Here is a 12,696-nt window from a genome sequence, read left to right on the forward strand (position 1 = left end):
GAGTAAACCAATAGTTTATAGTTGCCAAACTTTTCTGAAGTTATAAAATTAGGACTTTATTGTGTAGTTATGTATAAATAGTACCTCTTGCTTTCAGTAGGCAACTAGCTGGCTGAGGAAGATGGTTCAAGAATGTAAAATGTAGATCAGATTTTATTAGTCAATATAGTTTATTTCTTCTGTGTATGAGGAATTAAGTATATCTTTTATTTAAAATAGAGACAGCAGAAGTATTTGAGAATTTGCACTGAGTTACATTGTTTGTACTGACATGCACATCACAATATTTAGAAACTGGGTTATCCTTTATTTACCTTGAGTAGGCTGCCTGTTTATGTGCACTTCAGAAATGTAGGACAAATTCAGTTTAACTAAAGCAAAAGTTTTGATGTAACAGTTCGTGTCTTTACATTTACAATACTTTTGTCTATTCAATTCCACACACATCTGACTTCATCTGTTCCTTAATTGGCTCCTTTCTCTGTTAAGAGTCTGATCTTGCTGCAGAAGAGTAGACTGGCAATTCTTTTTTTTTTCTTCCACCCCCCGTTTTTTTTTTTCTTTTTCTTTTTTTTGTTAATATACGTGTAATGTGGTGCTGTTTGCAAAATGACGGTTATTTCATCTACTGTTACTTTTTAAGGAAGGAGGTACTGTGCCAAAAATTAAAGCTTCAGTGCTATCATATCGAACAAGATAAGGCTTATGTTACCTGCTGCATTGTTTTTGCCTGTGTTCCAGTTCCAGTAGTGCAGATGAATGATGAAAAAGATTCTCCCTATCACTTTTCTCAGGGAATGAAATTACAGTTTCAAAAGCAATCCCATTACCACACCATCTGAAGGATGGTCTTAAAGTTTTTTGAAATATCAAATTGCATATATCTGCATTCTCTTGCCTACATTTAGAAACCAAAGCTTCCTAAGCAAACAGTCCTCTATGTTTTGAATAGTTTGGTTTGGATGCATTTACTTGAGCAAATTTGTATTACATTGCTATTTGAAAAAAAACTCCAACACTTTCTTGGCTCTATAATAGAAGAGAGTGGGGCTTGAGGGTTGTGATATAAATGTACTTGTTTCTTTTTCACTTGTCCTTTCAGTAGTGAAGTGTTGAATCAGCAATTTCAGCTGATCCTAGTTTTGCAGTAGTGCTCCTTGATCCTGCTATTTAGCCAACATCTCAATTTTGGATAATTTTTTTTTAATAATTAGTTTCTATTTTAGTTGATTCTGGTGGTAGGAACAAATGCCTGTGTATATAAAATTTATCATAGCCATACTACATAATGAAGCTGACATATAGAATGGTAGTATCTGGGGAAAAGTGTCACTGTCTTATAATGGATTATCCATATATTTTGTACAACGTATAGTATCAATATGGTAGAAGTAAATATTGCTTACATTACCATGCTGTTCTTCTAATGACACTGTTCAGTATCCAAGAAACAAATTTAGTATTTTAATTGTGAATATAGGTGCATTCTAAACTAAAATACCCAGGAATGACTTTTCAGGTCTCTTGACTACCAGATTCTGAAGTTTTGATGTTAGCTGTTGATAGCAATACTAAAAACTAAAATAGACCAGTTGTTCTCAATCTAGTTTGTAAGTCTGTTCTGTTAAACACTTGCAGCAATTTACTAAAAACGAGCTACTGTTGCAGAATTCCTCTCCAGGACCACTGTTTCTAGTATACTTTAACTTTAACCAAAGTCATTGCATGAGCCAGCACAGCAGGGCAGCTGTGGAGTTCTGAATGAGATTTGGAGTGTGCAAACGAGTGAATTGGTGCTGGGGACTTGGGTCAATGTTCCTCTCGCTTTTTAGGGTAAGGCTACAATGTACTTACGTAGAACCTGTAGCAGCCGTTCAAAGGCTGGAGCTGCAGCCTTTTGAGGTAGCATGAAATGCTGCTTTCTTGGCTATGTTATAAAGCCAATTGATTGGAGATTATGTGGTTGAAGATGCTATTAAAATAAAAAATGATCTCTTATTGCTTCTGCAGTTTCATTAATAGTGAGATTTTGTTTTTCTTTGCAAGCAAATGTATGTATATTTTCCTATGACATATTTCATGTTTAAATAACTAAAAGATTATATGAGGCCAGACTGTTTATTCAGACCTTTTCAGTGACTTTTATTTCCACCAATGAAAGAATCAGTTGAAAATTAGAATTCTATCTTGCCTTAAAATATATACGTAACTTTTATGAGTAATGGAGATTAATGTCTGAGGCAAACGATAGGAGTATATCCAGCATGTTGTGGTTCAGAATATTGTCTTTGACTATGGTGAAATATGCAAATAAAAAAAAATTCGGATGGTGTTTAAATTTAACATTATCACATCAGTAATATAAAATGCTATCTGGATTTCTTTATTGAAAATTAATGTATTTGTATAATATTACTTTATATGTCTGAGCAAGCGAGCATATGCGGGCGTACGTGGCTAATGCTTATATTGCAGTCTCTTTTTCTTAAGCTGATCTTGTGTATGTTTGTTATTGTAAGGCAAACTAAGTACTTTTTCATTTTCTAGGACTGTTTATAAATGTGGTTTACATAAGTGATGAATCTAACATCCACTGCACAAATCTGTCTTGGAGACTGCCCATCACATTTTAATAACATGACATATTCCTTTCATGCTCGCAACCAGTCCATGTGGAGTGCAGTCGCATATTTTGGTTTTAGCTAAGTTTTGGCTCTTCTCAAGTTGAACTCCACCATTAAAGCTAGCTGAGTATAGAAAAACTGTTCTTCAGCTTCTGTAGTTCATCTTGATTCTTCAGTATTTAGATGTAAATATAGAAAATAATAATTATTTATTATCATGCATGAATAATCTTTCACTTGTTAATGGATGCGTACTTTTTTTGCATCTTTTTGGCAACAGACTTAGAAACTGCAACAAAAGATAGTGTTTCATTTTGCGAAGTCTTTAGTCCCTGGTGTTTCTTAGCAGCATGTCAATATTGAAGGGCAATTCATAGCTTGCAGTATGAAGAGCAAGCTGTGCTTTTTATATTAAGAAATCATGTACAAAAAGAGCTATAAAGTCAAGTGTGTATGTACATGCATCCATGTGATTGTCAGGCTTATCAAGTGTTTTACGCATGCAATAAGATGGCATTGGAGAGGCAAAATAATAACCCGAAGAGACAGATCTTATTTTTCACCTTTGCAGATAGTTTTTGTTGCCTTAGGAGAATAAGTTAACTTTGTTCTGTCTTAGGCTACTGATGAATACAAATTTCTCTGAGTGGGAATGGCAGTTTAAGAAACCCCCAGCTGACTTATTCGCACCTTGACGCTCATCTCCTTGGGCCTGTAAATGTTTGTGCACTTAACTCAATCAGGAAACTGCTCTGCCTGAAAAATAACCTGCGTGATGAATGAAGGTCTTGAAATAGTTTTGGTTTTTGTACATGTCAATTGTTAGCCTTGCTTTTGATGCTGCTTACAAGTTTGGATAATGTTACATGGCATTTTTATGGAATATGGATATTTATCTGCCTTACAGACATTGGAAACACCAGACATTCTTTCATGGAAAATCAAACAGTAGTTAAAACGAAAAGCTCTGCAAGCAGTGCCAAACTACTGAATCATTCCGATAATAAGCTCTAAAGGAAAATTTTCTGTTTCAGAATACAAGCTGGACTGAGCGCAACATTTCCTCATAGAGCATCAAGCGTTTACTCTGCCAAAGTTTAACAACTGAAAAAAAAATAAAACCTGATCACCTATAAGTGCTGATTTCCCCCCCCTCCCCATTTTTCCCTTTGTTTTAACAAATGGTATGAATAATTTGGAAGTGTAAGTGAATAAGTTTTCTTACACACAACCTTTTGCTGGATTCGTATTGTTCAAAACATAAAGGCAACATTTAAAGTGGTAGCTGTCATCAATTTCCATTGAGTTGGTAGTTTTAAGAAAAAAGAAACATGGCCATCCAGTCCTTTCTATTCTAGAAAAAATGCAATAAAGTATTCAAAGTATGTTAGACTGCAAAGATAATGTAATTTAATTTAATTTGGTATTATAGTTTTCTGTAATTTATCAACTAAAGTAATTTATATCACATTAGAAATTCAAAGATTCAAAAGAAGATGACTTTGACTCAGTTTGACTTTTAGAAATTGAAGCAATAAATATCACATTTCTAACATAGTAATTGACTACAGTTTGCACTTCTATGTCTAATGAAGGACATGAGTCTGTAAATGTTTGCATGTGCTTTGAGCATATACTGTTTTGTAGATGGAAAAAGTAACAATATTTCTAGGAAGATCTCCAAACTAAATTTGTTTGCAAGTTTGAAACACACAGCTCCTTCAGAACGGTCAAAATGAAAGCTTTCAGAAACATTACTAATAAAAAGAAGGATATTATGTCAGTAAAGAAGTTGTTTCCCTACCATATTAATTAACTTAGCCTCTGTTCTCAGATGTGTATTTTGTTCCTGGGAACTTTCTAGGGGGGTCTCACTCGTGTCTCATCAACACAACAGCAGTAACTTTGTCGTGCAGTGTTGGGTCTAACACTAAATACATTAGGAGACTTCTGAAAAAGTCTGCTTTAATTGTAGTTAACCACTGCTGTTATGGTTTTAATATTATTTTTTCATAATTATGCTATTATTAATCATAAGTATTATGTAATGTATGGTTTTTCCAAGTTGGCACTTTAAAAAAGAGAATTAAATTCACTTTAATTACTTACATATCATGAAGTTGTTTGTTGATTTTTAACATTAATTCTTTCCTGATTTCCCCTATGGGGGAAATCACAAGTATGTACAAGAAGAAAAGGAGCAAATATAGAAATTAAATGTAAATAAGAGAAAACCTGCAATATTTGATATACCATAACAGATCTATTAACTATGCTATTAAGTCTTTTGTTTTCACCAATGAAAATATGTTGAGGTTCTGCAGCTGCTCGCACTAGTTGTGCTTGCGTGTTAAAAAATAAAACTTCTGTGTATTAAGTAACAAACACATTCTTGGCATTATTGGCTCTGTGGGTCTGTGGTGTTCAAAAAGCTGGATCTGCTACAGCCTTGAACAAACACGGTTACTTTGATTTAGCAGCGAAGGCCCATGGCTGGTTGAATCCAGGTGTGAGCTCTGTCTCAGCCACGTAGTGTGGTAGGTGATACAGCAGAGTTGACAAAAGGAAAAAAAAAAAGGAATGGGAAGACAAAAACTTCTAAACTGAGCTACAAGACCATGTATGAACTAGCAGAGAAGTTAGAATTGTCAGACAGATATCCTAATATGCTGTTTTCAAAGACATTTGGAAATACGGGAATGAATTAGTTTAGACGTTTGGTTCCCTGGACAGTTTTGCACAGCTTTTTATCATAAGTACAAATTCACTGGATGATAGAAGTTACTTTTACCACTCAGTGGAAATGCTTATGTAAATTGAAAGAAAGCATATGTCAAAATTGCATATTAACTTGTGGTATGGAAAATGAGATCTTTTTTGTAGAACAATTTGTAAAGCAGAGACTATTATTTTTTTCTTGAATGTTTATATTCCACAAAGGGTAATTTCCATTTGGCTTGCCCGCAACAGTACGAAGTAGCTTTGACTTCAGCAAGTAAGCTTACTTGCCAGCATATAACTTTTATTTTGTTAAAAAGGCAAACTACAGCTTTGGGAATTTGTCAGCATATTATTTGTACTGTGACTATACTTTTGTTTCATGGTTATTATAATTTATATATATTTGTAAAATATTAATATCTCCTCACATAAAAGCAAATACTCTTCACTGAGTAAAAATACGGGTTGGATGGCAAGGCCCAAAGAGTTGTGGTGAATGGAGTTAGGTCCAGTTGGCAGATTGTCACAAGTGAGGTGAGGCCAGACCTCAAATCCTGGGGTCAGCTTTGGGCCCTTGAGGTGGTAGAGCGAGTTGAGAGAAGGGAACGGAGCTGGTGAGGGGCTGGAGCACAAGTGTGATGGGAGCGGCTGATGGAGCTGGGGGGTTCAGCCTGGAGAACAGGAGCTGAGGGGAGACCTTCTGATCTCTGAACTGCCTGAAAGGAGCTTGGAGCCAGGGGGGGTCAGGTTCTGCTCCCAAGGAACAAGTGATAGGACGAGAGGAAACAGCCTCAAGTTGTGCCAAGGGAGAATATTGGGAATAATGTATTTATTGAAAGGGTTATCAAGCACTGGAATAGGCTGCCCAGTGCAGTGATTGAGTCACCAGCCTTGGAGGTATTTAAAAGACATATAGATGTGGTGCTTGGGGACACGGTTTAGTGGTGGACGTGGTAGTGCTAGGTTAACAGTTGGACTTGATCTTAAAGGTCATCTTAAAGGTCCTAAACGATTCTATGATTTTAAGAAAGAAAGAGAATAATTATTTTGCATTTTCCAATGCAAAAACTAAGTTAACACAAAAGAAATGAGTGGGTGGCATGTTCAAACCAAAAGGAAATACTTCATGAAACATTTATAGTTCAGCTGTGGAAATGTACAAGAAAGTATAGTAGATTTTTATGTTTTATGTAGACCCAAAATGTAATTGGTCTAATTGAAAGAGGAAAAGTCTTGCTTCCTGAGTTCTTTGTTGTGAAAGCCAAGCTGTGCTGGAAAAAAAATGGGAAGAGAGTTTTGCCTGGAAGATTAGTAGTGAATATGTTTTACTGAAGAAGTTCAGAACCATCTTCCATTAGAAGAAAGGAAACCATATGTTTATAAAGAATTGTCGTTCAAAAGGGAATAGGAACTGTGAAATATTCACAAGGACAGTCATTCCCTAATTATGAAGCTATTTAAGGAATAGAATACATGTGGACAGAGGATAAAATGTAATGGCATAGACAACTTTCAGGATTTTGGAGAAATTGCTGCGAAAAAAATGAAGTCAATTTTAATCCTTTTTCCTGGTTTTTAATCCTTTAAAAATACCATTACATAATTCATTTAGAAGATTCTTGTCTTTGTTGATAGTGTTGTTGAATATGTAATATTTCCACAGCTGTGTTCAGTATTACTCCTTTGAGAAAAATATCTGTCTTGTGGAAAAAATAAGTCAGCTTTTATATATTTTCCCTAGGAATTGCTATCGTATGAAAAGTTCCCACAGAGAAACATAGATTTGTTTTAGTAATACTGCAGTTTTCTGTGTATATACTTGTAATGCGGCACACTTGGAATGAAGGTTCTTTTCTCTGATTTAACAGAACTGCTTCAAAGTACTTTGTAGAAAACAGTGCATTAGCTGGTCTTAATAGCTCAGTTTATCAAAGCTATGTTAATATAAATAACAGCCTCTATTGGAAGCTATTAATTACACAAATGATTGCATTCAATAACTATGGGGAGATCTGTATCCTATATAAAGAAAGAAACACAAAAGAAATGGAAATTCTACCAAACTACAGTAATCATTTACTCAGCAGCTGCAGGAAATTCCTTACATAACAGACTATTAAAGAAGAAATTATAAGGTAAATGTTTTTTAATATGAACATTTTAAATAATGCAACTGCTAATGCTTTAATTTAATTTTTAAATCCTTGAAAAAAATCCATTTAATGAATGGAGTCAGGATGGCTCAAACAGACTGGAAGAATATTGTTTTGGGGAATTCACTCAACCCTTGAGAATTTGTTCACTTGTAGAGACTATAGAGACTGTTTGTGTCCATTACAGCTGGCGTACTCGTAGCTCTGGATTTGAAGCATGAGGCAAGAATATCATTGGCATTTAGCATTAATCAGAAAAGCAAACAGCTAAGCCTCAGTAACTCCCAAACACCAGGTAATTTTTTGAGCCCAGCACAACAGGTATTGGACCTTATGATAAATAAGCAATGTTCAGGCATTTCCCCTACCTGCCTTGCTCCTAGTACCCAACGTGGTTTTGCATGTTTTTATCATGCCATGGAAAAGAAATTAATGTTTACAAAGGATGCTGTAGTCTGGGGAAGAGAGATCTTTCCTTTTTTCTTGAGATTAAGATGGTCTTCCAATTAGTTGTAGTACACATCATTTCTCCAAGCTGAAAAAATTACAATTTCTGAATACAGAGCTTGGAAGTCAATGCTGCAGGTAGACCTTGTTACCCGTACAACTAGAACTCCCAGGTAAAGATGTGAAAACAAGTAAAAATGACCACCAGGACAGTAGAGTTTAGGGGTTAGCCATCTGGATTCCCAGGTACAGGCATCAATGAAAGACAGACATGTATGAAATACAGATCAAACTTCTAGTTTTAGTGAGTGACTGAAATAGAATGATTCCTGTAAGCTGCATGGGCTCATATAACAGCACTGAGCTACCGGGCAGTGACAAGAGGAAAAGTTGTCAGCAGCTTCTAGCCCACCTCACCATTCAAATGAGATTCCCCTTTATTTATATCTTGTAGTATCCTGGGAAATTCACTTTATTGGTGGGAATTTTTAACAGACATGACTGCAGAGAAGAGACAGTCGTGTATTGCCCTGAGAAACTTCATAGCAATGACCAGATTGCGTGCTGGGAAACTTTTATTAACTGTGTTCACTGATAAAGTCAGTAAATACTTAATGAAAATGTGCAAAATTCTGTTCAGCAGCACTTAGGCAGGGCTGTGTGTAAAGTACAGAAGATCATCGGAACAGCTGTGCTGGATCAGATCAGAGCCCATCTAGTCCCGTCCCCTGTCTGACAGTGACCAGAAATAGCTCCACAGAGAAAGGGTATTGTTGTTTATGGTGTTCCTTTGCTTTTACTTTTCTTGAAGCAAAGTAAAACCGTGTTTTTAAGACAGCCGTTTCAGTAAGTTTTGAGAATGACCCTGAGGTAGTTTGGCTGTTTTTCTTTTATGCTGTTCCTTTTAAGACCGATCAAACATTATGCAGTTTAGATAAGGACATTTATGGTGTGAAAAAGATGACAATGTAATGCTAGCAAATCTGTTGGTTTAGTTTTGCTTTACTAAGTGGACTATTTCAGTATCATAAAATGGATGATAATTTATCATGAATCGTTTTGTGTGATCGAACATGTTTTATGCAGTACTCAATTGTGTAAGTTCTTTCAGGGACTCACAATGGTATATGAATGTTTTCCCAAAGCTAATTTAATGACGTAGTAACCGTTGCAGCTTGTCTTGCATCATATATAATGGAAGATGTTTATGAAAAGTTCTGTTTGATGTTCTCTATTCACTTCTTAAACTGAAAAGGAAAAAAACAGTGCGAAGGCTTTATGGGTCTATCCTGATGGAATTTTAATGTGGAACAGGGTGTCTGTTAGCAAGGAACATTACATGTGTAATGAGACTTTGTAACCTGGATATTGGAAACATTAAAGCAATGTATTTCCATTGAATTTGATCATAGCAGTTGTAATAAAATTGTTAGAATTATTCTTGCTAGCATTTGAGTATAGCTGCTTGATGCCTGAATTGGTATAAACCTTTTGATTAATATGTTAATTTATTTGGAAAATAAAAAGCTAAATTCCTTTTGATCATATGATCATTTCTTAATGTGGAAAAGGAGATCTGTTTAATACATTTTAGAGTTTTGTAAGTGATGTCTTCACTACTTTTAGATGGAAAAAGTCTTCCAACATTTTTCCACAATATTTTGAGCCTTCCAACTGTACAGAAGTTGTTGACATCAGTAAATCAGAGCTCTTATTTCACGTCTGCTGTTTTTTCCCCATTTAAAATGGTTTTCAGTATGCCAAGACAAGTAAAATTAAAGCCTTTCCCCTTGAAATACAGAGTTTGGGATTTAATGGTAACTAGCTATAATAGAAGGGTAATGTTACTAAACAAGCAGTAGCAGCAGGGATCTCTTTTGTTCATTAGAAAACAGGAATGTATATCTACTGAATAAGCCAAACGTATTATTATGAACTAGCCTTTTTGGGTGGATGTTTATACCTTTTTCACTTTGCAAGGAGACAGTAAGACTGTTATGCAGGGTTTCCTCCAAACCAGTGTAAGTTACATGGTTGACTGCAGTTTCTGGTCCACTACATCTTTAAATGCTTCCTGCACACAAAACCAGCTTTAAAAATAAGTCTCTTTAAAAACGTGCACTCTTTCCAAAGCAGGCTTCACCTCCGTGGTTTTGACGTTCTACAGGATGATCATAGTATGATTCTGGGCCCTATAAGCAGTGATTTGACCTGAATTTTGGTCTTCCAAAAATTGATAAATAACTTCAGCAAGGAGTGGTTGTATTAAAATTGTAACACATGCTGATACTGCAGGTTCATTGTTGCTTTCTGTATTTACACAGGAGTGACCCTTTGGTGGTGGTAAATCCAGAGGGGATATATGCAGGTCCCTGTAGTTATAATTTTAAGTGCCTACACAACCAAATGAGTAGACATTTTGAAGCTTAGTTTAGGAACCTTCAACATTCCAGAACACCAGATGTAGTCTTAAAATCTATAGATCTGTTTTCTGAAAACTGCTTCAGATAGAAAGTCATCAGGATTATTGTGTAAAATTATTTTGCTAGTATTTTCTCATGTTTCTAACATTTTACTTTCTGTAATCTTGTATTCCTTGAAAATTGTGTACATTAGAATATAAACATAGTACTTAAGTTAGAAAATGTTTTCTCATGAGATTTTCAACTAGTTAACATATGTATTACTATACAACACAAATTATATACAGTTTATTTTGCTGCCATCATATAACAGTTTATGAAGTTGTGACTTGAGAGAGATGTTAATTGATTTCTTTCTGTAAAAGAGTAACCAAATTGTTGGTAGAGAATTGATAAAATCATGCTTCCTAGTTCTGATTATTTTTTTTTCTTATTAGGGTGTTTTTAGTAAGTGCAAGCATGATGCATGTGTCAAAATTGAATTCAGAAATGGTATCAACAACTCTTTATAGTATTATGTAAAAGAAAATTCATTGAGTGAAATTCACTTTGTTGTCTTGGGCCACTTGAAAGGCAGTGGTCATGCTGCAGACTCATTTTTGAGGCAAAGTTGAGTGGTTTGTATCATAGCTTTGGCGTAAGGGGATCTCTTCATTCTTTATTAAATTGAAATCGAAAATGGAGAAGGGTGTGTACTGTGAGCTCTACATTTTTAGGGTATCAGAGGTTCTAACAGCCTCAACACATAATACAACACATAATAACAAGCTCACTTTGGGAGGCATTTGATGCCTTTATTTTTCTGGTTTTGTTTGTTTGGTTTTTGAAGAAAGATCTTTTACTTTTTCTTAGAGGAAACATTGCCTCTAATCATTGCTTCAAATTCAGAAAGCTGCCTGAGCTTCCATGGTAACAACCTTATTTTGTTGGACACCTTTTCAGTTTTTATTTTACCAGAAGTGTGTGTCCCTGCGCACAAAACAACAGTTCAGGCAGATCCTCAAAGTTCTGTCATCATTTAACTGGTAGAAAAATCCTACTCAATAAAAACGTCAGCATCAGTACCTTTTCTCTTAATAAGATGATAACCACAGGATATTCTCTGTTATGTTTGAATTTATAATGGGATCTACCTGAAGGATTTAGCAGGTCTTATCCAAATTTTTATGTGTGATGCATGAGACGACAATGCAAATCAGACATTTAAAATGTAACAGAGTCTAAAGCCCCAAAATTCTTCTTATGCCACAAAGCATTGTGGTTCTGGAATTGCTACAGCTGTTGAATCTTAACCTTTGTTGTTCTGGGTCTCTTACTTTAAAATATCTTACCCTCTCATAGTTTCAACATTTACATTACATCCTTATATGAGATATATTTACCTTACATTGGTCTCTGGCTAGTTTACTAAAACAATTTTATTTATGTTCTGGCCCTACTCTAAGTAGTTTCCTCTCTCAAATGATTTAAAAAAAACCTGATGGGATACCTCTGCAGTCTTAGCAACTTACAGCTTGTTCTCTCTTGAATTTATCTGTGAATACAGATTGCAGCTACAAATGTATCTGGAGAACAGGAGACACAAAAGTATTTCTGCACATCTACCCAAATCTGATCATTCATCAAAATTCTTAATTGATTGGCATAACAGCTTTCTTCCTCAAACCACATTCTCACCAAAGACTTGCCGATTTGCACTGAACTTTCCTTGCATATTTTTATCCTACTGGTGGTCAAAAATTCTGAATTTGTTGCCATATTTGTCTTGACCAAGAGTAGGCAACGTCACTTCTCTATGTCTGACAATCAGAAGGTGTAAAAGGATGTTAATCCCATTTACTTTGTTTATAAAATCCCTTGAGGCTCACTGTTAAAAAGCACTGTGATTTTTTATTATAAAGCCCATTTCACTTCCAGTGTAGTTGGTAATTTTGAAGAGTGAATGGGCTTAAACTGCTTACATTTGACATGTGGAAATGTTATCCAAGTTTAATTTCTTAAGTGAGTAAGCATCCGTTTGTTGTGTGCCCTTCATCCCTTGGCTTCTTTCTCCTTCTTGGTCTTCTGCCTCTGCTACTGTCGCATTCTGATTCCAAAATGGTTTTCTGTCAGTCTCTCTGGTTCACTGCTGCGGCATTATGTTTGCACCGTAACTTAAAGTAAATGTCATGTTATTGAGTGCTTCTTGTAGGAAAAGCTTAGCACAGCATACTTCTAGGCAAGCTTGAATCTTGTATTGAATGACCAAAGGAAAAATCTTACACGTGACTTGCATAAAACTCACTTTTATATATCTTTAAAGTGAAGAAGCACGTGTTAGAGAAAGAA

General features: G+C 35.3%; 1 protein-coding gene across 2 annotated transcripts in view; it reads left to right on the forward strand.

Annotated features, from left to right (window-relative positions):
* Positions 1 to 12,696, forward strand: part of CENPP (centromere protein P) — a 149,153-nt gene that overhangs the window by 80,346 nt on the left and 56,111 nt on the right. The window lies entirely within an intron of this gene.

Source organism: Caloenas nicobarica, chromosome 11, assembly GCF_036013445.1.
Source record: "Caloenas nicobarica isolate bCalNic1 chromosome 11, bCalNic1.hap1, whole genome shotgun sequence".
Taxonomy (NCBI): domain Eukaryota; kingdom Metazoa; phylum Chordata; class Aves; order Columbiformes; family Columbidae; genus Caloenas; species Caloenas nicobarica.